General features: G+C 37.1%; 1 protein-coding gene across 17 annotated transcripts in view; it reads right to left on the reverse strand.

Annotated features, from left to right (window-relative positions):
• The window catches only part of CEP112 (centrosomal protein 112), a 452281-nt gene that overhangs the window by 259068 nt on the left and 166001 nt on the right, over positions 1-27212 (reverse strand). The window lies entirely within an intron of this gene.

Here is a 27212-nt window from a genome sequence, read left to right on the forward strand (position 1 = left end):
AGGAGAAAAAGGGTGTGTGTGTGTGTGTGTATATATATGTGTGTATATACATATATAAAATATGTGTTCTGAGGAGGGCATAACTACTTTCAAAGACTTCTCTAAAACAAAACTGTTTAAAACCATGTATCTCCATCAACTGATGAAGCAAAATGTGGTATATCCATACAATGGAATACTATTCAGCCTTAAGAAAGAATGAAGTTCTGATATATGCCACAACCTGGATGAATCTTGGAAACATTATGCTAAGTGAAAGAAGCCAGTCACATTCATATGATTCTATTTATGTGAAATATCCAGAATAGATAAATCCATAGGGACAGAAAGTAGATTTGTGGTTGCCAGGGGATGGGGGGACAAGGGGAATGGGGAGTGATTGCTAATGCATATGGGATTTCTTTTTTGGTGATGAAAATGTTCTGGTATTAGAAACTGATGATGGTTGCACATCCTTGTGAATATACTAAAATCTGCCAAATTGTACACTTTAAAAGTATGAAGTTTATACTTTGTGAATATCTCAATTTGTTAAAAAACCAAACAATGCACCAATAGAAATATCTTTAATATGCATGTCTAGCAAAAGTTGATCTGTAGGGTGACAGGTGCAACAGAGGAACGTGATGACTTGAAATTATCCTACTGGCCTCCAGTAGACTTGCCTAAAAGAATGGATAACCGTCTAACTTCTTTATATCTTAAATTAAAATTATACAGTCAAGAGAGTCCAACAAAGCAAAGAAATCTTTGCATGTTGATAGAAGAAAGAAAAGAAGAGCTTTAGGTTATAAATACACAAAAGTCAATAATAGTCAATATTGAGGTCTCACTAAGTACTGGGCACTGTGCAAAATATTTTTATATGTATTCTCTCATTTATTCTCACAGTAAACTTGAATAAGCCTATTATTATATCCCTAGTTTAACAGAGCAGGAAACTGGGGCTTAGAGAATATTTCCAAGGCTACACATCTAGTAACAGGTCAAGCCAGGATTCCAGTCCTGGCAGTCTGCTTCTATGGCTCATGCTGTTGGCTACTGTGCTATGCTGCTTTCCTGATATTCCATATGCCATATTTTATGACCTGAATGTGTCCCCTCAAAATGAGATTAGTGTCCTTATAAAACAACATCCAGAGAGATCGCCTGCCCCTTCCACCATGTGAGGACACAGTGAGAAGGCACTGGCTATGAACAAGGAAGAGGGCTCTGGCCCAAACACGACTGCGCTGGTGCCTTGATCTTGGACTTCTAGCCTCCAGAACTGTGAGGAATAAACGTACGTTGTGTATGAGCCAGCCAGTCTGTGGTATTTTGGTTTAGCAGCCTAAATGCACTGGGACATCCTAAGTAAGATTAACTTGGTTCATCTTCCCTAAATGGGAAAGTTTCACATTCATTAAAAAAAAACACTATCTTATTATTGACTGTAATACTGAAGAACGCTGAGGGATGGGGTAATTTAACTCACATAAATCAAATTTTAGAGAAACATCATAACGGGGGTGGGAGGAGACATTTCCTTTCAAGATATGGGCAAAAAGTAATTGAGCTTTTTGGAGTTAGTCAGATTTGAGTTTAAAATCCTCTCAACACCCTTAGTAATTTCTAGGCTTTCCAATAAGAACATATGTGTCATATAAAATATTAAAATACCAAATTTTCTCCAAAAAGATTTAAAACTTTTCTCAAAGCTTAAATGGCAACGAGACTGATAAGAAAAAGTGTCACCTAGTTTCCATTCCAGCAGAACTCTTCTGTCCCTTTGAAAGGAGCCATGCATATAGAGATTAGAGTCCCCCACTGTGCCAGGACAAGGGCAATCTTCAAATAAGCAGCTCTCTGTATTTGGGCTAGAAGAACATACTCTCTATCCATTTTTCCTTTATTTTTCATTTTAAGTGCCACTCGTGTCTATTTTTCTCTTCATATCCACCCACATATCCTTCTATGTGAAGATGACAATTGTCAATACATCCTCGTGATAAACAAAGCAGTTTTCCTTCTACCTGTCTGTTTCACAGGCATAGCCCCCATTTTAATGACCTACAGAGTGTAACACTCTGCCCAAAAGTGTGTGATACCCCGTATGAGAGCGAAGTCAGCTCAGGTGACGCTGCATGCCAGCTGTAGCCCCCAGCTATGGCATTTTACAACAATATGATACAGGCTTCTGGACTTATTTTAAAGCTTTTCTTTAAGTTGTTGACTTTGGTTGACTATTTAACAGGAACCTGAATATCTTGTTATCCACCATTTTTCGTATGTGTTGTTAAAATAAAATATCTTTAATGTTAACTAGTTGCCAAATTCCAAAGCCTTAATATTACTGATGCTTTTTTGCCACTTAATGTTAATATTAGCTCACAGACAATGGTGATTAATAACTGGATGTCACACTGAAGACTGATTCAAGGGACATCACTACATAAAAGACTGAGCACTCTAATGGCTATAGGGAATTTTAATTTGGTCTAGTGCATTTTCATCCTTCTTACATTATTCTGCCCAAGAAGCAGGAAGCCTTGAGTTGTATGTAGGGTTTCCCTGACACAAACACTGAATATTGAGTGACTTATATGAAAGCATATGGGAACTTATAAAGCCATATAAGTTATATTGGGTACCATGGCCTAGACCTAGGGTGGCAAATGCGATGGACATTTGCCACAAACATTTTGTCACAAATGTTTGATGAACATTTGCTCTGGTATATGGACCCAGTTGACTGGAAGGGGCTGTCTAGAATGATCTATTAAAAGGATTCTGAGACTAGGCGCACGGGAAGAGGCTTCTGTGGTTGATGACCAATGTTCGCATTGCGGGGGGTTGGGTTAGGCGGTACAAGAGGCACTTCTCTGCCTTACAGGGACAACAGTGACCAGTTCATCCTAAGATACTCTTTCATTTTTTAGGCCCTCCCAAAAGCGCTTGGGAAGACTATTTCACAGTTAGGATTACAATTTTTCAAAGGTTTACCTTTGCTTGGTCAGACTGTCTATAAATAGAAAAGAAGGCACATTGGACAGCATATGTCATATAATTTAAAATTTTGCTAACACATTTTATAAAAATACATGACCTCTGGCTGAAATATCAACTTTCTTCCATGAATGCTGAAAGTCAGTTGTTTTACTTTTTTTGTCCAATAATTCACATGAGCTATTTAATTAATGTAAACACTTAAAATTTAATAAAACAAATATTTACTCTATATCACCTCATTCTTAACTACAAAATTTAGTTAATTTACTTTATAACTAACTTATGACCGCATAAATCAAAGTCATAGACTTTACCTAAAATCAGTTATTAGAGACCATATTAAAAATATCATTAAAATAAAATCTTGTGCAATAAAGCACATTGCTTTTAACTGATCATTTCTATCCTGATTTACAAACAGCAAATATTGTTTTACATTAAATAGCAAGCATGGGGAAATGTGTGAAGTCTCCCCAGTAGTTCCCAGTACCCCCACACCTGCTGTGCTAATTCAGCAGGAAAGCTGAAAACCAAAGAAGGCCTCATTCGAGTTAAACCAATGTTCTTGTCCAGTTAAACCATGACAAGTACATTAAGCTCCATTAATATTTGGGAATCTTCTGTCTTAATATAAATGAAATATCTGTCAATTTAAATAAAAAGGTGACAATCATTTTAATGAGGGATCCATTTTAATTTCTATAAAGTGATGAAGTGAATTTTTTATTTCTTATTTTTTTGCTGATGAAGATTCACCTGAGCTAACATCCGTTAACAATCTTCTTCATCTTGTACGTGAGCTGTCACCACAGCATGGCCACTGACAGAGGAATGATGTAGGTCCACGCCGGAGAACCGAACCCGGGCTGCCAAAGCGAAGCATACCGAACTTAACCACTAGGCCACCGCGGCTGGCCTTAGAAGTGAAAATTTTCAGGGTTTGAAAAGGAGAAAGGTCTGCTCCTCACTAACATAAGAACGCTATTCCTTTTTACCTCAATTCCGAATAGTGTGTCCTATAAGCAGCAAAAGAAAAAGTGACTTTGAAGTTTATTTTTTTCAGTAGAACCAGTTGTGGGGCCGAGTACAAATGCATCATTCAAATACCTTAAAGATGGACTTCCATGAACATAAAAAGGTGGGAAGAAAATTCGCTTCTTAGATCTTATTTATTTATAAAACGCAGTAAATTTTCTTCATCTGAGTATATAAAGGATAAAGAAAAAAGAAGCTACATTCTTATACAACCACAAGCCAGCTCAGATTAAAGGATGTTCTGAAGTACATGATTATTCCAAAAAGGCAATAAAATGTAGGAGACTAATGGACTACAATTTAGTATTTCTTAGCTTTACAAGCTAACATTTATACGCCCTTTGCACATTTCTATACCAGCACTTTTGATAATGATGGCAGTGATCCAACATATATTTATACGGCTTCACATTACAGTATACTTCACTTGCTGCCAGCTTGGCATCTCCACTGGAAACTCCAAGAAAAACAAAACAAAACAAAAAACTTCAAACAAGTCTGAAAAACAGCTAGAAGAGTCTCCATTCTCTTTCCAGCTGGGCTGGAAAACAAAGCTTTCAAGCAGCTATATCACCTATGTTCATGGCTGCCTTTTGGTACTTAAACTGATTAGAGTGGGTCAGCTAAAAACATTAAGATACAACTATGACTTAAAAGGTGTTAAAAATAATACCTTTCACTCAGCATGATAAACGAAAAAATTTCTTTGGCCTCTTCTTTACATGACTGCTAAGACTAGTGGTCTCTACTAAATTCTTGTAAAAAATGGTAAACACTGTGGACGTCTAAACATTTGATACTTCAAGAGTGAGAAAGGAACACCCAGTAAAATGGAAATTAGTATTTGTCTTAACATTGGAAAGACGACAATACTTCCCAAGTTGATCTACAGATTCAATACAATCCTTATGAAAATCCCAAGTGGCATGCTGCAGAAATTGACAAGCTGAGCCTAAAATTCATATGGAAATGCAAGGGAGCCAGAATATCCAAAACAATCTTGAAAAAGAAGAACAAAGTTGGAGGACTCGCATTTCCTGATTTCAAAACTTATTAAAAAGCTAGAGTAATCAAAATAGTGTGCTACTGGCATAAGGATAGACATATAAATCAACGAGATAGGATTAACATTCCCAAAATAGAACCTTACATTGATGATCAGTTGATTTTCCACAAGGGCGTCAGGACAATTCAATGGAAAAGGAAAGCCTTTATATCAAATGTGCTAGTACAACTGGATATCAATATGCAAAAGAATAAGATTGGATTCCTTTCTTACATAATACACAAAAATTAACTCAAGATAGGCCACAGACCTAAATATTGGAGCTGAAGCTATAAAACTCTTAGAAGAAAACATAGGAGTAAATCTTTGTGACCTTTAGCTAAGTAAAGCCTTCTTAGATATAACACCAAAAGCACAAACAAGAAAATGAACTACAGATAAATTGGACTCCAAATTTTTAAAACTTTTGTACTGCTTGGGATATTATCAAAAGGTGAAAAGATAATCTACAGAAAGGGAGAAAATATTTGTAAATCATATAACTGAAAAGAAGCTTGTTTCAAGAATATATAAAGAACTCTTACAAATCAATAATAAAAAGATAAAGAATTTAAAAATGAGTGAAGAATCTGAATAGACAGTTTTCCAAAGAACATACACAAAAGGCCAATAAGCACATAAAAAGAAGCTGAATATCATTAGTCACCAGGAAAATGCACATCAAAACCACAAAGAGATACCATTACACAACCTCTGGTATGGCCAGAATCAAAAGACACATAACAACAAGTATTGCTTGCTTTGTTTTGTTTTGTTTTGTTTTCCATTCATCCTGCTTGAGCTTTGTTGAGTTTCTTAAATCAGTATAATTACATCCTTCACGAAAACTGGATAATTTGGGACTATTATTTATTCAAATATTTTCCTACTATACTACTCTCTTCCCTCTACTTCTGTGACTCAAATTAAACATTTTATTTTACACGAATAAAATTGTGTTATTTTCCCACAAGTCCCTGAAGCTTTTATTTTCAGTACATTTTTCTCTTGGTCCTCAAATTGGCTGATTTCTTTTTTTTTTTTTTTTTTTAAAGATTTTATTTTTTCCTTTTTCTCCCCAAAGCCCCCCAGTACATAGTTGTATCTTCTTCGTTGTGGGTCCTTCTAGTTGTGGCATGTGGGACGCTGCCTCAGCATGGTTTGATGAGCAGTGCCATGTCCGCGCCCAGGATTCGAACCAACGAAACACTGGGCCGCCTGCAGCGGAGCACACGAACTTAACCACTCGGCCACGGGGCCAGCCCCTCAAATTGGCTGATTTCTATTGATTTATCTTCAAGTTCATTGAATCTTGTGATCTCTATTCTATTGTTACATGAGCCCACATTTTAAATTTAAAATGTTGTATTTTTCACTGTTTTTCTGTGGAGATTTCCTAGCTTTTCACTCATTGATACCAATTTTTCTTAATGTCCTTGAGCATAATTATCATGGCTACTTTAAAATTTTTATCTGCTAATTCTAGCATCTAATTCATCCTGGGGTAGTCTCCATTAATTGTATTTTCTCCTGAGAATAAATAGGTCATGTTTTCCTGTTTCTTCATATGTCACGTAATTGTGGCTTGTAGCATTACAAATGATACATTGTAGAGAGTCTGGATTCTGTTATTTTCCTCTGAATGGTATTGACTGATAATTTTAATTTTTTTTAGCAGGCAGTTACCTTGGCTGAATTCAAACTATAAATTCCGCGAGAAGCTCATATATAAGTTGAGCCCTTTTAGCCTTACTTGGGCTGTTGGGAGTTTTCTCCAAGCATGCATGTTTCAGGGCTCAGTCAGAAATAGTAACAGAGATTATATGAAGTATTTGGGCTCCCCCTCTCTGGCTCAGTTATTTCCTGGGTGTCTCTCCATCTTAGTTTGCCAGTGGCTGTGGTTGCCACAATTTTTCATCTGGTTCTTCAAGTACCAAGACCACAACTATCTACCCAAATTCTAGCTGCACCACGTGGTACCAAATGTGGTTGGATAAATGCTATAGAAATGGGAAACACCTCTGCTTCTTCCAAGTGTGTACTCCCTTCCACTCTCTGTGCTTATTCATTCTCCACGGCCTTCAGGTAGTTGTATTTTATATTTTGTACAGAGTTTATATTTGTGGGAGAATTAGTCTGATGGGAGCTTATTCATCCACAATATAAACTGGAATTTCCTTGCTTGGTTGTTTTGACTGCAAGATTACTATTCATCCTTTAGGTGCTAAAATGTCAACTCCTCAGAGTTGCTAGCTACTTCTTTCGTCCTTGTCAGCCCTTTGTATATGCTGCTACTGTAGAATTTAATATACACTATTATACTTGTTAATTTACATATTTATCTTTTCCAGGATAATCAAGTCTCTTTGAGGCCAGGGAAATGGAGAATGTGGGGACAGAACAGTGTCTTCTTTATATTTATACTACATACCGTTAGTATACTACATGTATAGAGTTACTCAATATTATTATATCATCCAAATGGAACCAGAGCAAAACCATGGAAAGAACTAATTTATCAACCTTAGCACTACTGACATTTTGGGCCAGATAATTCTTTGTCATAGGGACCTGTCCTGTGCACTGTGATATATTTAGCAGCATCCCTGGCTTCTACTCACTAGATGCCAGGGACAATGTCCCATCCTGAATTCTGATGACCCAAAAATATCTACAGACATGCCAAATGTCCCCTGGTGGGACAAAATCATGCCTGATTGAGAACTAATAAGCCAGAAAGTATGGTTCTTTAGCAAATTACATAAAGTGAAAGAAGGATTATTATTTGGTTTCAAGGTGTTTGTAAATTTGATTTTTGAACAGGTTTAGGATTCTGGTAATGGAGAATGACCTGGCAAAGCAACTGTCATCCAATTTCTCAAAGAACTCAATGTCATATAATGCTTATAGATGACTATAACAGCTCCATGACCAGGAATTTACTTGTTCTTATAGCATGTGTCTTAGAGGTGCTTTTGATCTAGAGGAAGTGGACTCAGAGATAACTCTTAAGTTGATGATGATGATAATGATATGCTTGTATCTTTGCAATTTACGAGTTTTTGCATGCATTTTCCCAACCAAGTAATTATTTCTAATGGAAAATTTGAAGAGAAAGTAACAGCTGCTAAAAGGCAAAACTGATAAGTATTATTGAAAGAGTATACTCTGCATGAGAATTGTACTTAATATGTATAGTTTTTCAGTGTAAAGGAAGAAATGCTTTGTAATTAGTTAGTTGGAATGATAGACAATACAATTTGTTTCTTCAGTTTGTCAACTGACCTTCAAAAGGTGGCAGAGGAAAGTGAATTCAGATACAGAAGGAAGACAAGTAGTTAAGTCTTGAAAAGGCCAACTATGAAAGGCAAACTGAATCATATCCAAAAATACCAAGTGGAGGAATAAGCTCATATATGAACAAGAGCATGCTGGTAGCTAAGAAGTTCTTGTGCACAGAATGAGGGGGTAACTGCTGAGATCACCCAGCACTATGAATGGGATGAAGTGCAGAGAGAGAGATCATTCAGTAACGACGTCCACGGCGCTGTACATGAGGGTAGCTGGGCATATTAATTTCCTGTGGCTACTGTAACAAATTACCACAAAGTGAGCAATTTAGAACAACAGGAATTTATTCTCTCAGAGTTCTGGAGGCCAGAAGTCTGAACTCAAGGTGTCAGCAGGGCGATGCTCCCTCTGGATACTCCAGGGGATAATCCGTTTCTTGCCACTTTCAGCTTCTGGAGGCTGCTGGCATTCCTTGGCTTCTGGCTGCATCTCTCTCTACTCCATCTTCACATCACCTTCTTTTTGCTTCTTCTCCACCATGTCTCTCTCACAGTGATACTTGTGATTGGTTTTAGAATCCACTTGGATATTCCAGGATGATTCCTCATCTCAAGATCCTTAATTTAGTTACATCTGCAAAGATTCTCTTCCCAAGTAAAGTAATATTCATAGGTTCTGGGGATTAGGACACAGACATCTTTTGTGGGGACCAATCAGCCCACTACACATGGGTTGAGAAGATACAGTCTGCTCTCTCTTTTGGAGCTCTGGCCCTCAGCTCTAGGAGATCAAACATCTTCACAACTCTGGTATACAAAAGTCTTCACTCTAAACATGCTTATATCAAAGAGCCTATTTAGAGTGATGTCATCAAGATGGCAACATAGGTCATTCCCAGCTTCAGTTCCTCTCACCAAAAGACCAGCTAGGAACTACCCATAGACAAGACACCACTGTGAAAATCCCAGAACCCAAGGGTGAAGCTGAAGCATCCCCCTGGAACACAGAGACTGAGAAGGACCATGTTAAAAGGGCAAAAGGAACAGCTACACTCTAACTGCATCAACCCTCCCCCAGGTTGGCACAGTGCCACACCAACGGGCTTTCTCCAGTGGAAAAAAGAGAGCCCGAGGTGGACATCCAGCTCCCCCAGGGTTGCAGGATGCTTCCTGGGAAGCCTATGTGGGACTCAACTCACAGGGCTCACTGGGGAAATCTTTGGGGTTCAACCACTGGGGGTCAGATAAAGACTGAGAAGGGGGGTGGGGCTTACAGCAAGGAGTGCTCATATCTTGGCAGACCATACTCCTCCTTGCAGTGACAACCATGCAGAGATCCAGCCAGTGGCTCTGCCCACTGGCAGAGCCAAGCTGGTGGCCCCATATAGCCAGGGAGCTCAGCAGGAAGTTCTGCCTGATTTGGTTCCCCAGCCAACAAGCCTTACAGGCCAGGGAACCCATTCCATGGCCCCTCCTGGGAAGGGAAGCAAATTTACAGCCCTACACAACTATGGAGTTTAGCTTCCAATCCCATCCCACCAGGAAGCCGGGCCAAAGAAGCCAGGTAGCTGCAGAGCCCATTCTAGAGCCCCACTTGGGCAGGGAGCCAGGTTAGCAGCCCTGCCCAACTGTTAAGTATAACCTCAGACCCCTCATATCTAGGGAGCCTGAACAGTGACCCTTGGCAGCCTTGGAGCCCAGCCTAAAGCCCAGTCCTGTAACAGAGCCCAACTATGGCCCTGTCCAAATGCGGAATATAACCTGTAGCCTCACCTAGGCAAGGAGCCCAGCCAGGTACATGAAAAAGGGCTGTGCATCACTAAACATCAGGGAAATGCAAATCAAAACCACAATGAGATATCACCACACACCCAGTTAGAATGGCTATTATCAAAAACACAAGAGATAGCAAGTGTTGGAGAGGATGTGGAGAAAAGGGAACCCTGCACACTGTTGGTGGGAATGTAAATTGGTGTAGCCACTATGGAAAACAGAATGGAAGTTCCTCAAAAAATTAAAAATATAACTAACTACCCTATGATCCAGCAATTCCATTTCTAGGCATATATCTGAAGGTGATGAAAGCACTAACTCACAGAGATATCTGCACTCCCATGTTCAGCGCAGCATTATTTGTAAGAGCCAAGGCATGGGAAAAAAATCTAAGTGCTCATTGACAGAAGAATGGATAAAGATAATGTGGTATATATATACAACGGAATGTTATTCAGTGATTAAAAAAGAAATCTTGCTATTTGTGACAACATGGATGGAGCTTGATGGCATTATGCTAAATGAAATAAGTCAGACAGAGAAAGACAAATACCATGTAATCTCACTTATACGTAGAATCTAAAAAAACCAAACTCACAGAAACAGAGAGCAGACGAGTCGTTGCTAGCGGGGTGTTTGCGGGGGGTGGGGGGATGTGAAAGCAATGGGTAGAGGTGTTCAAAGGATACAAACTTGCACTTATAAGATGAACGCGTTCTGGGACTGTAATACACAGCATGGTGACTCTAGTTAACAATACTGCGCTGTGTACTTGAAAGTTGCTAAGAGAGTAAATCTTAAAAATTCTCATCACAAAAGAAAAATTTAACTATGTAAAGAGATGGATGTGTTAACTAAGCTTACTGTGGTAATCATTTTGCAATAAATACATATGTCAAGTCATTATCTTGTACATCTTAAACTTACACAGTGTTATATGTCAATCATATCTCAATAAGGCTGGGGAAAAAAGCCCATTTAAGAGGAAACGTTACTCCATTACTCCTTGACTAAGATGCATCCACATCTTATTACCCCTGGGTAGACTAGCCTGCTTGCTCTGACCTCATTAATTAGCTATAAGCCATATGGGTAGGAAACAATAATAGTTATGCGTCACTTAACAACAGGGATACGTTCCGAGAAATGCGTGGTTAGGTGGTTTTGTGGTTGTGCAAACACCACAGTACACTTACACACACCTAGACGGTGTAGCCTAATGCTCCAAGGCTACAAACCTGCACAGCATGTTACTATACTGAATACTGCAGGCAATTGTAACACAATGGGAAGTATTTGTGTATCTAAACATAGAAAAGGTACTGTAAAAATATAGACTATATGATAAAAAATGGTACACCTATATAGGGCACTGACCGTGAATGGAGCTTCCAGGACTGGAAGCTGCTGTGGGTGAGTCAGTGAGTGAGGATGCGTGAATGTGAAGGCCCAGGACATTACTGGACACACTGTAGACTTTATCAACACTGCATGTTTAGGCTACACTCAATTTATAAAAAATATTTGTTCTTCCCTCAATAATGAATTAAGCTTAGCTTACCGTAACTTTTTTTTTTTTAAAGATTTTATTTTTTCCTTTTTCTCCCCAAAGCCCCCCAGTACATAGTTGTATATTTCTCGTTGTGGGTTCTTCTAGTTGTGGTATGTGGGACGCTGCCTCAGCGTGGTCTGACGAGCAGTGCCATGTCCGCGCCCAGGATTCGAACCAACGAAACACTGGGCCGCCTGCAGCAGAGCGCGCGAACTTAACCACTCAGCCACGGGGCCAGCCCCTACCGTAACTTTTTTACTTTATAAACTTTTTAATTTTTTTAACTTTTGACTCTTTTGTAATAACATTTAGCTTAAAACACAAACACATGGTACAACTGTACAAAAATATTTTCTTTCTTTATAACCTAACTCTATAAGCTTTTTCTATTTAAATTTTTTTTTTACTTTTTAAACTTTTTTGTTAAAAACTAGTAAACAAACACACACATTAGCCTAGAGCTACACAGGGTCAGGATCATCAATATCACTATCTTCCACCTCCACATCCTGTCCCACTGGAAGGTCATCAGAGGCAATAACATGCATGGAGCTGTCATCTCCCATGATAATAAGGCCTTCTTCTGGAATGTCTCCTGAAGGACCTGCTTGAGGCTCTCCTTGAAGAGGTGTCACTCTTTTCAGAAATAGGCGCATGGTGGTTTGGTTTGGTTCTTTTTTCCATCATAGATTTGTTTGTAAGCAGATAATACACCATGAACATTCCTCTCTATTAATGAAAATCTTTCAGTGTTGGGGTTCATGTTTTCAAACTTTTTAAGGAGCTGGCTGAGGTCTGCAAAACCTTCTGCTAAACGCTTCTCTGTGAATTTTCTTGGGGATTCTTATTTTCTTCTGCAGTTTCCTCTTCCCTTGCCTCTTCTTCAGCTATGCATTCCTGCTGCAGTTCCAACAACTCCTCATTAGTCAATTCCTCAGGAACCACCTCTGGGAGCTCCTCAATGTCGTCCTCATCCACACCCAGGTTAAAATTGTTTGCCATCTCAACCACAGCCTTGCTGATTTTTGCAACCGCCTGATTCTTGGCAAATCCTTTGAAGTCATGGATGAACCTTGAGTGTTTTCTTCCAGAAGCCATTCCTATACTCTTTGATGACATCCCCCAGGCTCAAGCAAGGCTCTTGACGCAGTCATAGATGGTTTAATCCTTCCAGAATTGCATCAGTGTCTTCTTCACTTGCAGCAATAGCCTGGGCAAAGATCCTCCTCAGGTACTAGGCTTTAAAGGCTGCCATAACTCCTTGATCCATTGGTTGTATCAAAGAGGTGGTGTTTGGAGGGAGAAACATAGCTTTGATGTTGGGATAAAGATCACCAACAAAAGGAGGGAGTCTGGGAGCGTTATCAACAATAAGCAAAATCTTGAAAGGTATGTGATTCTCCAAACAGTCCTTCTCCATTTCGCTGGCATGGCAATTCAGGAGGGCATCTTGGAAGAGGAGCTGGGTCATCTGTGACTTCTTATTGCTCCTGTAGCACACCGGCAGTGTGTGCTTACTGATGTTCTTGAAGGCCCTGGGGTTCTCACCCTGCCAGAGGACAAAGGGTTTCAATTTGTAGCCTGCAACATTGCCCCAAGCAAGAGTGTTATCCTGTCCTCAAAAGCCTTGAAACCTGGCATTGACTTGGCCTCCTTCTGGATCAAAGTCCTTTCAGGCACCCATCTCCAGAAGAGGGAGGTTTCACCCATAGTGAATATCTGCTCTAGCAAGCAATCTTCCTCCACAATCAGCTTATCTGGAGTTTCCAAAAGTTCTTCCGCTGCCTTCACATCAGCGCTCGCAGACTCACCCTCACTTTCACGTCATGTAACGAACAACGATTCTTGAATCGTTTAAAGCACCCAGAGCTAGCAGTAAATTCGAATCGTAGTCGGGTCCAGCCTTTACTTTCAATCGCAAATGAACTTTTTGCTATGGCTGTGATCATTATGCTGCTGAGAGGGATACACGGTTCTGTGTCTGGTCTTCAATCCAGGTCATTAATAGTTTCTCCACGCCTAATATAGGTCCTTCTCAAATTTTTGATAGTCTCATTGCCTTAAATGAAGCAGATCCTTTAACAGATTCATCACTTTTTCTTGTGCTTCAAGATTATAGCTAACATGGAATAAGACATGCCTAATTGGCAAGCAATAAACATCACTGATTTTCTACGTCCATAGTCCTTAATCACTTTTAATTTCGTTTCAGGATCAATCCCTCAATGTGGCCTCTTATTGGCAACATTAGCAGTGGATTTTGTATGCTTAAGGGCTATGATGAACAAAACAACATGAGGTTAAATCAAGCACAGGGGAAAATACAACTGGCTCTGCAATAGGTTTGTTTACACCAACATCAGCACAAACACATGAGTAATGCATTGCACTATGACATTATGATGGCTACCACATCACTAGCCAATAGGAATTTTTCAGCTCCATTATAATCTTATGAGACTACCGTCGTATATGTGGTCCATCATCGACCAAAAACATCATTATGTAGCACATGACTGTAGATACATTTTTAGAGGAAGATCAGCACCATTTCTTCTATCATCGATATGAACTATAGTAGCCTACAGAGCATGCCATCCCATCAGGTTGAAGCAGTACCACTGTGGCAGGGTAGGCTGAATAATGGTTCTCCAAAGACATCCATATCCTTCCCAATCCCTGGAACTTGTAGATATGCTACCTTATACAGTAAAAGGGGCTTTACCGATGTGATTAAGTTAAAATTTTGAGATGGAGAGATTATCCTGGATTTTCTGGGTAAGCCTCAAATGTAATCACAAGGTCTTTATGAAAGAGAAACTGGAGTGCCGGCCCTTGGCCAAGTGGTTACAGTTCCACACGCTCCACTTCGGCAGCCCAGGTTCGCGGGTTCAGATCCCAGGCACAGATCTACTCCACTCATCAGCTATGCTATGGAGGCATCCCACATACAAAGTAGAAGAAGATCAGCACAAACATTAGCTCAGGACTAATCTTCCTCAAGCGGGGAAAAAAAAAAAGAGGAAGATTGGCAACAGATGTGAGCTCAGGGTGAATCTTCCTCACCAAATAAATAAATAAATAAAAGAGATGCAGGAAGGTCAACAGAGAGATAAGGAAATGTGAGCGAGGAAGCAGAAGGAGCAATGGCAATATGATGCAGGGCCACAAACCAAGGAATGAAGACTGCCTCTAAAGATGGAAAAGGAAGGAAAAGATTGTTCCCTAGAGCCTCCCAAAGGAACCAATCCTGACGACATCTTGACTTTAGGCACTTAAGTCTTATTTTGGACCTCTGATCTCCAAAACTGTAAGATAATAAATTTGAATCGTTTTAAGACACCAAGTTTTTGGTATTTTGCTACAGCAGTGATAGGAAACTAATGCAAGTAACGACACTAGTATTTTTTTTTTTTAACTTAACATATCTAGGGTTGTCTAAGGTGCTTACCATAATTTATAACTTCCTTAACAATGTTATGAGAACAAAATACAGGAGTGGGGAATAGGGAAAATTTAAAAGTTAAATAAGGTAAAGAAAAAATCGATAGGCTCAATTGTGTTACAGCCTTTAAGTATTTAAAGTTTCTGTGTTTGCTCAGTTACTTGACTCACTTTAAGTAATGTTGCCAGGTTTAAAACACAAGCTAAAAAAGCCAAATCCTTTCTCCCAAAGGGAATATTTACACTTAACAGCGGCAAGTTTGAACGAGATAAGGCCCAGGATGAAAGTGCCCGCAGACTCTTCAGTTAGCTCCAGATGTCCCCCTTGACTAAGATGCATCTGTCTAAAGGAGGAAACTCTAAGTTCGGTTAAGTGCAAAAAATCATACGGTTATGAACCAAAATTTCTGGAGACCAATGACCACTAAGACTTGTATAAGACATAAGTCACCCAAGAAAGTTTTAGTTTTTCCAAAGTAAGTTCATAAGACTAGAAGCCAACATGGAGAAGAATTGTGCCATGGATAATATGGAATGAGGCCCCGTTAGAACCTCAGGGAGTCCCAGAGATTATCAAATACTGAAGGAGAATGTCAGCTCACAACTAAGGTGACTTTTTATGGGAAAGTTTTAAAGTCTTATAAAGAAATGATGCTGACAAATATTTCTGCACTGCTCACATCAAGGACATATCACAATTTTGAGACATAGTGTGGGTATTCATGGTGCTAGTCCAATTCAAAATATGCCAGGACAAAGTGCTATCCTGAGTCACAGAGTAGTCCACATGTAAGATAATCATACAACTACTCAAGCCTAAACACGCCAAACATAAATACATTTTTTGTAAAATATTGGAAGATAAAAAGAATGTTTCTAAGGATTCATAACAAAACTATGTTTAAAAAGGCCATGGCAAACCTGAGATTTTCTCCATTCTTATTCCTTCTAAAAGAACATAATATTTTGAGCTTACAAGAGAGCCGTTCAACCTTTTATTGGCTCATTCATCAAACACTGGTTAAGATTTACCACCTATTAGTCAGTAACTTTCCCTAGGGAACAAAGCTATATGAGAAACCTGTCTTTCTAAGAGGACTCCATCAAGTAAAAGAAAAAGGTAAAGATAAATACTAAGTATTATAACAGAAGTTTGAACACAGGGTCTTGAAAAGCAGGAGAGGGTTCAGAGAAATTTCATTCTGCTCCATTTAATGAAAGAGACGGGTCTGCAGGAAGCAGATCTTTAGTGCAGGAATCCCCATCCTACTATGGTGGAGCACAACAACCTTCTCAGAAGCCCCTCAGGGGTAAGTGGACTTACATACAACAGCAGTAAAGTTAGAACAAAGAAAGCCAGCAGTTCTCAGTGTCAGCAGCAGATGAAGCATAACCCTGGCTCAAACAGAACAGCATTGATACAATCACAGGCAAACACGCAATAAGGCTCCAGGAAACTATGATGATCCAGAAGTAAAGCAGCTGAGGTTTTTCTCTTGCTACTAGGGAAAAAGCTCAAAAATGCATGGTAACTGCATAAAGAAGTCTTACAGAAGGTCCTTCTGACAAGGACCTTTCATTGTCAGTGATTTCGACTCACCCAGAGAATGTGCTCCAGGCTCCCAGGGTCAAACTCCACGGTTAAAGAACCATGATTGGTTGAAGCTAGTGGTTACGAATATGAACCATGAAAGGGATCTTCTTCAACTACCCAAAAGTCTCTTAAGAAGATATGGGTCTCAGCTGGGAGGTCCATAAATCCTTTGAAATCAACTGGATTTGAATCTTGATTCAAAAGCACTGATGCTGGCATCAACCTCCTCCCCTTCTTTCTCAGTAACCTAGGCAGGTTCTAGGGGTGATGTAGGGTCCTGGTAGCAAATTCTGAGATCTACTTGGTCAAATACTGCAGAAAACTTCGAAGTACAAGAAATGGTTCTTATCTTGGAGAAACTACAATCTGATTAAGGGGAAAGAGAAAAATGCAAAGAAAAAATCTAACAGGAGTGTAATATTATATATATTTTGTGACAAATTCTAAGTGCTATAGGAATAAAAACAATGGAAAGTAGCAGTGAGAACCTGTATAAGAAAACCAATCTCAGAAGATCGGAAAATTTGTGTGTAAAGTAGAAAATAAAGCAAGATGGGTAAAGTTAATAAAATATTTCAACAGTTTAAAGTTTTACGTAATAATTTTGTGCTAAACTGACTTCTGCCTATAATATGGATCTATAAATAAATTAAAGGAACTCTAACTCAGCAAATAGAAAAGTAATTAATATTTTTATGGCAAAATAAGAAAACCTTGAAAAATAATCCTTAAAGATCAAACAGCTACAGTGAATCGTGAAGAAAAATTCCTTTAAAATCTTTAAACTTCAAAATAAATCCCAAATCTAATGTTTTCTTTTATGTTACCTATATTTGAGAAACTACTGATTAAAAGTTACATATATAAATTATATATCATATATGCAAAGCTATATACATACCCACCAATACATCTTATTTGAGAGGCAGTATTCTATCAGTAAATAATAAGGAAACACATGTTCATCTTGTACAATGACAAAGCCTAAATATTTTGAAATTGGTGCAGGACCACTTCTTGTTACCAGGGAGACGAAAAAGGCAATGTGAAGTCATCCAAGCAGAATGATAAGTAAACCAAAGCTAGATCAAAGGAATAAAGAAGAAAAGTTGAAATGTGAAGCTGAAATATTTATTTCCTTCAAAACATCATCCATGTCTTGTCCCTGGGCAGTTCAATATTTCAAAGTGGCTGGAAAATATTCTCACATTCATCATTATGCACAAACAGATCAAATATTAAGTAGTCAAATTTTCTCCTTATTTATCAAATATAAACGTAATATTTACCATTGAGAGAAGTTTTTCTCCTTATCATAAATGATTTCTAAATTATGTGAAATATATTTTAAAGTCACAACAGACCTTTTCCAATACTGTTAATGAAAGGTGCTGCTACAAATTCTAACATTTACAGTGTAAACATAATTGTTAAACGTTGTTGCAAATGATGAAGTGGAGTACACATTTATTCAGCGCTTACTACCCTCACTACAGTTTAGGGCAGTTCTTATATTATTTTATCTCATTTTTATAAGTATAAAAAGTTATTATTTAGTTTTTTATCCACAAATGAAAACAACGACGTTTAGCAGAGTACTGATTTGCCCAAATTTACATAATAAAATGGCAGAATAAGAAATTAAACCAATCCGTCTGACTTCAAAGTCCAAAGTGCTTCCACATCATACTATTTCTTTAAATCTAAATTTAAATATCTTTAAATGTATATACTTTTCACTAAATCATTGTTTTATGTTAATTAATTTAACTTATAACTAGGTCTTTATTGTAATTTGTCCTTATATAACATTAACATTTGCATATCAAATTACTTTTAGAACATTTGAAAGCTAAAATGCTTGTCAAGCGTTTACTTAATACCTATTATATGCCAGGATCTGTGCCTTGTGTTAGAAATACAAATAATCAAGACACTGTCCCTGGAAAAGAAGACAGACTCTATACCGTTTTCAGTGTGATAAAAGCTACACAATGATATAAACACAATACTATGAGCAAACAAGGACCAGAGGAATTCATTGTGCTTAGAGTAAAATAGAAAAGCTTCATAAAGTGTGTATCATTTCGGTAAGATCATCACTGAGAATGTTTAAGAAGTATGACATATATATATTACATATATATGCTATATATATGCATATTACATATATAATACATTAACTATATGTATATAAAATGTATATGTATTTGTGTGTATTTGATACCTATAAAATCTGTTTTATCTTCCTTCCTACTATCATAGTTTCCATGAAAAAAGCAAATCTCCATCATAAAATTTTCATTTATTTCAAGGGGAAGTCAAATATGGTAGGGGCAAGAGATTTTTTTTTTTTTTAAAGATTTTATTTTTTTTCCTTTTTCTCCCCAAAGCCCCCCGGTACATAGTTCTATATTCTTCATTGTGGGTCCTTCTAGTTGTGGCATGTGGGATGCCGCCTCAATGTGGTTTGATGAGCAGTGCCATGTCTGCGCCCAGGATTCGAACCAACGAAACACTGGGCCGCCTGCAGCGGAGCGCGCGAACTTAACCACTCAGCCACGGGCCCAGCCCTGGGCAAGAGATTTCTAAAGATAGAATTAAAGTTTTCTTTGAGATATAATAAAATATACAATCATTTTTACTAATTATAAAAAGCATACATTCTATTGATTAGTGCATAAAAGTGTGTTACTGAATTTATGTTGGTTTCAAGATACCAACCTTTATTTATAAACATATAGCATCCATGTTTCACTGACCATTTCTCCCCACCTCATACTGAACTTTTCCAAAGGCTCCAGTGATTATCTTACATGTGCTTAAGAAGTTCAGTCATCTGTTTATCTGCCACCATGTGGTATTTACTAATTCATTTACCATTAGTGTGTTAAATAGCCATTATGTGCCAGGCACCTTGCTAGATGTTGAGAAAACATCACTGAATTAATCACATCTAGTTCTCGCACTAAGGGAGGTTTCAGTCCAGCAGGCGAAAAGATGTTGCATTAATACTAAAAAGAACAATAATATTCAATTCAATGAACAAAGGAGAAATATAGGGATTAAGAGTTTGTATAACAGGGAGGAAAAAACCTTACCTAGGAATTAGGATGTAAGAAAGTGCTGTTAAAGTTAACTGAAGGATGAGGAGGATTGGGTAAAAGAAAATACAGGATAAGGGCATTTCACCATAAAAGATAACAAATGGACAACTGTGAAAGGGAAAGACTTCGGTTAAGTCAAGGAAGAGAACAGGGGCCAATACAACAAAAATATAGAGAACAGAAAGAAAAGGGCCTGTGATGAGGCTGAGAACTACCTTTTCATATTGAAATTCTAGGGACAGAATGTTTGCAGTTTTGTAGAAAAACTACAATGTGTGAGATGAAAAATATAATGGATGGGATTAAAGGCAGATTATAACCGCTAAAGAAAAGATTACTGAACTTGAAGACATAACAATGGAAACCAACCAAAACAAACTACAGAAAGGAAAATAGAATAATAAACAAAAAATACACAAAGCATCAGTGACAACTTTTAGCAACCTAATATATGTGTACTTAGAGTCCACCTAGGAAAAGAGAGAGAGACGAGTACAGAAAAATATTTGAAGAAATAATGGTCAAAAGCTTTTCAAATTTAATTAAAATTATACATCTGTAGATTCAAGAACTCAAAGAACTCCAAGCACAAGAAACATAAAGAAAACTACACCAAGGCAGATCATAATCAATTTGCCCCAAAACCAGTGACAAAGAAAAAGAGAATCTTGAAAGCAGCCAGAAAAAGACATATTACAGAGGAACAAAAATAAGGATGGCAGCAGACTTGCTGGTAGAAGCGATGTAAGCAAGAAGGCAGTGAAGCAGCATCTGTAGAAAGACTCAACTTAGAATTTCATATCCAGTGAAAATATCTATCAAAACAAAAGACAAAATAAAGATTTTTCAGACATACAAATAATAGAAGAATTTATCAGCAGGAGACTTGTCCTAAAAAAAGAAAAAAAGTAAGTCCTTCAGGCTGAAGGATAATGACATAAGATAGAAATATAGATATACACAAAGGGATGCAGATCATTAGAAATTATTACTATGTGGGTAAAATATAATATTTTTATATTATTTAAGTCCCTCTAAAAACAATCCACTGTTTGAATAAAAATAATAACAATGTAGTATGAGGTTTACAACATGTAAAAGTAAAATGTATGACAGGAATAGCACAAAGGTCAGAGGAGGAGAAATGGCAGTAAACAATTCTAAAATTCTTATACACAAACTAGTATAATATCATTTCAGAGTAGACTATGATACCTTTAAAATGTATACTCTAAACTCTAAAGCAGTCACTAAAATAACAAAGCCATGAGTTATAACTAACAGGGCAATAAAGGAGACAAAAGGATTCATTAAAATATTCAATCAACCCAAAAGGAGGCAGAAGAAAATAAAGAGGGAAACAATGGACAGATAGGATAAACAGAAACAAATAGTAAGATGCTAGATTTAAAATTAACCATATCATTAGTTACATTAAATTTAAATGGTCTAAATATCCCAAATAAAATATAGTGATCGTAAAACTGGTTGAAAAAGCAAGAGCCAACTACATGCTGCCATTAAGAAATATACTTTAAAATTAAAGAGGCCAATAAGTTAAAAGCAAAAGTATTAAAAAGATATACCATACCAACACTAATCAAAGGAAAGCTGGAGTGGCTATAGTAATATCAGCCCAAGAAGATCTCAGAGCAAAGAATACTCCCAACAGGAAAGAAAGTCATTTCATAATAATTTAGTCAATTTATCAACAGTACACAAATTGTCTAAATATAAGAAGTAAAACCTTATAGAACTGCAAGGATGAATTAGACAATTACAATAGAGATCTCAATATCCCTTTCTATCAATAATTGATAGGAAAAAAATAACTGATAGGATAAGCAGACAACAATAAAGAGAATCTGAATAACATTATCAACCAACATGACCTAATTGACATTATAGAACATTCCACCCCATCAAAGCAGAATACATATTAATTTCAAGAATGCATGCAACACTTACCAAACAGACTATACTCTGGAACATAAAACAATTCTCAGTAAACTTTAAAGGATTCAAGTCATGCAATGTATACTCTCTGATCACAGTAGAATTAAATCAAAAATCTATAAAAGAAAGATTTCTGGAGAACCTCCAAATAACTGGAAACTAAATAACACTCTTCTATCTAACTCATGGGTCAAATAAAAATAAAATGAGAAATTAGAAAGTATTTGGAACTAAATGAAAATAAATATAAGACATCAAAATTGGAGAGAGCTGCTAAAGCTGTAGTTGGGGGAAATTTTATAGAATTAAATGCCTATGTTTGAAAATAACATACAGGTTTCAAATCAATGGCAACAGTTTTCACCTTAATCAACTAGAAAAAGAAGAGCAAATTAAACACAAAATAAGTAGAAGAAAGGAAATAATAAAAATCAAAATAGAAATAAATAAAATAGGAGCAGAAAACATTACACAAAAATCAATGAAACCAAAAATGGGTTCCTTGAGATCAATAAAATTGATAAACCTCTAGCCAGACTAATCAGGAAAAAGAGACAACACAAATTAACAATATTACAAATGAAAGAGGTTATATCACTACAGATTCTATACTTATTAAAAAGATAAGAAAGCAATATTATGAAAGAGAAAAAAGAATTTCAATTCATAATTCCAAGAATATATAAAATTAACTTTAAAAATGGGTCATAGTTCTAAATATAAAACCCAAAACTATAAAACTTCCTGGAGAAAACCTTTGTGACCTGGGGTTAGGGAAAGATTTCTTGGATATGACACCAAAAGCACGATCCATAAAAGAACTAATAAATGAATTGGACTTCATGAAAATTAAAAACACCTGCTCTTCGAAAGAAATCATTAAAAGGATGAAAAGAAAAGCCACACGCTGGGAGAAAATATTTGCAAATCATCGATTTGTTAAAGGATTTGTATCCCATATACACAAAGAATTCTCAAAACTCAATAAGAAAACAACCAATCCAGTTAATAAATAGGGTAAAGATTTGAACAGACACTTACCAAGGTAGATATGCTTATGGTAAAAATAAACATGAAAAATTTTTCAACATTAGTCACCAGGGAAATGCAAATTAAAAACCACAATGAGATACTTGTACATACCTGTTAGAATTGTGAAAACAAAAACACTGAACATATCAAGTTTTGGCAAGAATGTGGAGGAACTAGAACTCTTAGACACTGCAGGTGGGAAACTAAAATAGCACAACCACACTGGAGAACAGCTCGGCAGTTTCTTAGTTAAACATACACTTACCATAGGATCTAGACATTTGACTTTTACGTTTTTTTCTTTTTTTTGAAACAGAAAAATCATTGTAGTTTCTTAATTTTAAAGGAATACTATGAGACAACGTAAATGAAGGAGATTCAGTTACCTGCAACAGTAATGAATGGATCTCACAAACAATATTGACTGAAAAAAACAATACACAAGATCATGTATACCATATGATCCATTTATATAAATTTTAATACCAGGAAAAACTAGCATATAAGCCAAAACGTGGAGAGAGTTCCTCGGGAAAAGATACTTTAGATAGTGACTAGCTGCATATGAGGGGAGCTCTGAGATATGAATAATATTCTGTTTATTGATTTAGGTGGTGAAAGCAAGTTTGTATCCACATATGATGCACGCTTCCATATATTTTAAAGAGGAATTCCATTTGATTTTATTCAACATTTCTGATAATATTTTAGTATGAGGGATTTTCAGCATATTTATTCTAGAATTCACCCATTTAATAAGATGATATAGACATTCAAGCAATGCATTTCTAGTATAGTCTAGAATGCCTTTGCATGTGCATCCCCAATTCTCTTTCTTTCTGTTGCTCTTTCTCTCCCTCCTTCTCTCTGTATCTCACTTTTATACACAGAAACACCACAATTTCTGGCTTATTGCCCTCCAGTAAAGGATATTTTGCCCCATTTTTGCTTATTCTAAAATGTAAATTCTTTTTTTGTTTATTAATGTCACAATAGATTACAACCTTGTGAGATTTCAGTTGTACATTATTGTTAGTCATGTTGTGGGTACACCACTTCCCCCTTTGTGCCCTCCCCCCACCCCCCCTTTTCCCTGGTAACCACCGATCAGATCTCCTTGTCAATATATTAACTTCCACCTATGATGGAGTCATATAGAGTTCGTCTTTCTCTGACTGGCTTATTTCGCTTAACATAATACTCTCGAGGTCCATCCACGTTGCTGCGAATGGGCCAATTTTGTCTTGTTTTAGGGCTGAGTAGTATTCCATTGTGTATATATACCATATCTTCTTTATCCAATCATCAGTTTCTGGGCATGTAGGTTGGTTCCACGTCTTGGCTATTGTAAATAATGCTGCAATGAACATAGGGGTGCAAGGGACTCTTGGGATTTCTGATTTCAGGTTCTTAGGATAGATACCCAGTAATGGGATGGCTGGGTCATAGGGTATTTCTATTTTTAACTTTTTGAGAAATCTCCATACTGTTTTCCATAGTGGCTGTACCAGTTTGCATTCCCACCAACAGTGTATGAGGGTTCCTTTTTCTCCACAACCTCTCCAACATTTGCCGCTCTTGGTTTTGGATGTTTTTGCGAATCTAACGGGTGTAAGGTGATATCTTACTGTAGTTTTGATTTGCATTTCCCTGATGATTAGCGATGATGAACATCTTTTCATGTGTCTATTGGCCATATTCATATCTTCTTTTGAGAACTGTCTGTTCACGTCCTCTGCCCATTTTTTGATCGGGTTGTTTGTTTTTTTGTTGTTAAGCCTTGTGAGTTCATTGTATATTATGGAGATTAACCCTTTGTCGGATAAGTGGCTTGTAAATATTTTTTCCCAATTAGTGAGCTGTTTTTTTGTTTCAATCATGTTTTCCCTTGCCTTAAAGAACCTCTTTAGTCTGATGAAGTCCCATTTGTTTATTCTTTCTATTGTTTCCCTCAACTGAGGAGATATAGTGTCCAAAAAGATTCTTTTCAAACTGATGTCAAAGAGTGTACTGCCTATATTCTCTTCTAGAAGACTTATTGTTTCAGGCCTAATCTTTAGGTGTTTGATCCATTTTGAGTTTATTTTGGTGTGTGGTGAAAAAGAATGGTCAATTTTCAATCTTTTGCATGTCGCTGTCCAGTTTTCCCAGCACCATTTGTTGAAGAGAGTTTCTTTTCTCCATTGTAGGCCCTCTGCTCCTTTGTCGAAGATTAGCTGTCCATAGATGTGTGGTTTTATCTCTGGGCTTTCAATTCTGTTCCATTGATCTGTGGACCTGTTTTTGTACCAGTACCATGCTGTTTTGATCACTGTAGCTTTGTAGTATGTTTTGAAATCGGGGATTGTGATTCCACCGGCTTTGTTTTTCTTGCTCAGGATTGCTTTAGCAATTCGCGGTCTTTTGTTGCCCCATATGAATTTTAGGATTCTTTGTTCAATTTCTGTGAAGAATGTTCTTGGGATTCTGATTGGGATAGCATTGAATCTGTAGATTGCTTTAGGTAGTATGGACATTTTAACTATGTTTATTCTTCCAATCCATGTGCAAGGAATGTCTTTCCATCTCTTTATGTCGTCGTCAATTTCTTTCAAGAAAGTCTTGTAGTTCTCATTGTATAGATCCTTCACTTCCTTGCTTAAGTTTATCCCAACGTATTTTATTCTTTTCATTGCGATTGTGAATGGGATTGAGTTCTTGAGTTCTTTTTCTGTTAGTCCATTGTTAGTGTATAGAAATGCTACTGATTTATGTATGTTGATTTTATACTCTGCTACTTTGCTGTAGTTGTTGATTATTTCTAATAGTTTTTCTATGGATTCTTTGGGGTTTTCTATATATAAGATCATGTCGTCTGCAAACAGCGAGAGTTTTACTTCTTCATTACCTATTTGGATTCCTTTTATTTCTTTTTCCTGCCGAATTGCTCTGGCCAAAACCTCCAGTACTATATTGAATAGGAGTGGTGAAAGTGGGCACCCTTGTCTTGTTCCTGTCCTCAGATGGATGGCTTTCAGTTTTTGTCCATTGAGTATGACATTGGCTGTGGGTCTGTCATATATGGCCTTTATTATGCTGAGGTACTTTCCTTCTATACCCATTTTATTGAGGGTTTTTATCATAAATGGGTGTTGGATCTTGTCGAATGCTTTCTCTGCATCTATTGAGATGATCATGTGGTTTTTGTTTTTCATTTTGTTGATGTAGTGTATCATGTTGATTAACTTGCGGATGTTGAACCATCCCTGTGTCCCTGGTATAAATCCCACTTGACCATGGTGTATAATCTTTTTGATGTATTGCTGTATTCGGTTTGCCAGAATTTTGTTGAGGATTTTTGCATCTATGTTCATCAGTGATATCGGCCTGTAGTTCTCCTTCTTTGTGTTGTCCTTGTCAGGTTTGGGGATCAGAGTGATGTTGGCTTCATAGAATGTGTTAGGGAGTACTCCATCTTCCTCAATTTTCTGGAATAGTTTGAGAAGAATAGGTATTAAGTCTTCTTTGAATGTTTGGTAGAATTCTCCAGAGAAGCCGTCTGGTCCTGGACTCTTATTTTTGGGGAGGTTTTTGATTACTGTTTCTATTTCCTTACTTGTGATTGGCCTATTCAGATTCTCCATTTCTTCCTGATTCAGTTTGGGGAGGTTGTAGGAGTCTAGGAAGTTGTCCATTTCTTTCAGGTTGTTCAATTTGTTGGCATATAGTTTTTCATAGTATTCTCTTATGATCCCTTGTATTTCATTGGTATCTGTTGTGATTTCTCCTCTCTCATTCCTAATTTTATTTATTTGCAATTTCTCTCTTCTTTTCTTGGTGAGTCTGGCTAAAGGTTTGTCAATTTTGTTAATTTTTTCGAAGAAGCAACTCTTTGTTTCATTGGTCCTTTCCACTGTCTTTTTTGTTTCAATATCGTTTATTTCTGCTCTTATTTTTATTATTTCCCTCCTTCTACTGACTCTGGGCTTTGTTTGTTCTTTTTTTTCTAGTTCTGTTAGGTGTCGTTTGAGGTTGCTTATGTGAGCTTTTTCTTGTTTAGTGAGGTGAACCTGTATTGCGATGAATTTCCCTCTTACGACTGCTTTTGCTGCATCCCAGATGATTTGGTATGTCGTGTTCTCATTTTCATTTGTCTCCAGATAATATTTGATTTCTTCTTTAATTTCTTCAATGATCCATTGTTTGTTCAAAAGCGTGTTGTTTAGTCTCCACATTTTTGCACCTTTCTCCGCTTTTTTCTTGTAGTTGATTTCTAGTTTCATAGCATTATGATGAAAAAGGTGCTTGATATTATTTCAACTCTCTTGTATTTATTGATGTTTGCTTTGTTTCCCAAAATATGGTCAATCCTTGAGAATGTTCCATGAGCACTTGAGAAGAATGTGTAACCTGCTGC

This window comes from Equus caballus, chromosome 11 (assembly GCF_041296265.1).
Source record: "Equus caballus isolate H_3958 breed thoroughbred chromosome 11, TB-T2T, whole genome shotgun sequence".
In the NCBI taxonomy this organism is placed as follows: domain Eukaryota; kingdom Metazoa; phylum Chordata; class Mammalia; order Perissodactyla; family Equidae; genus Equus; species Equus caballus.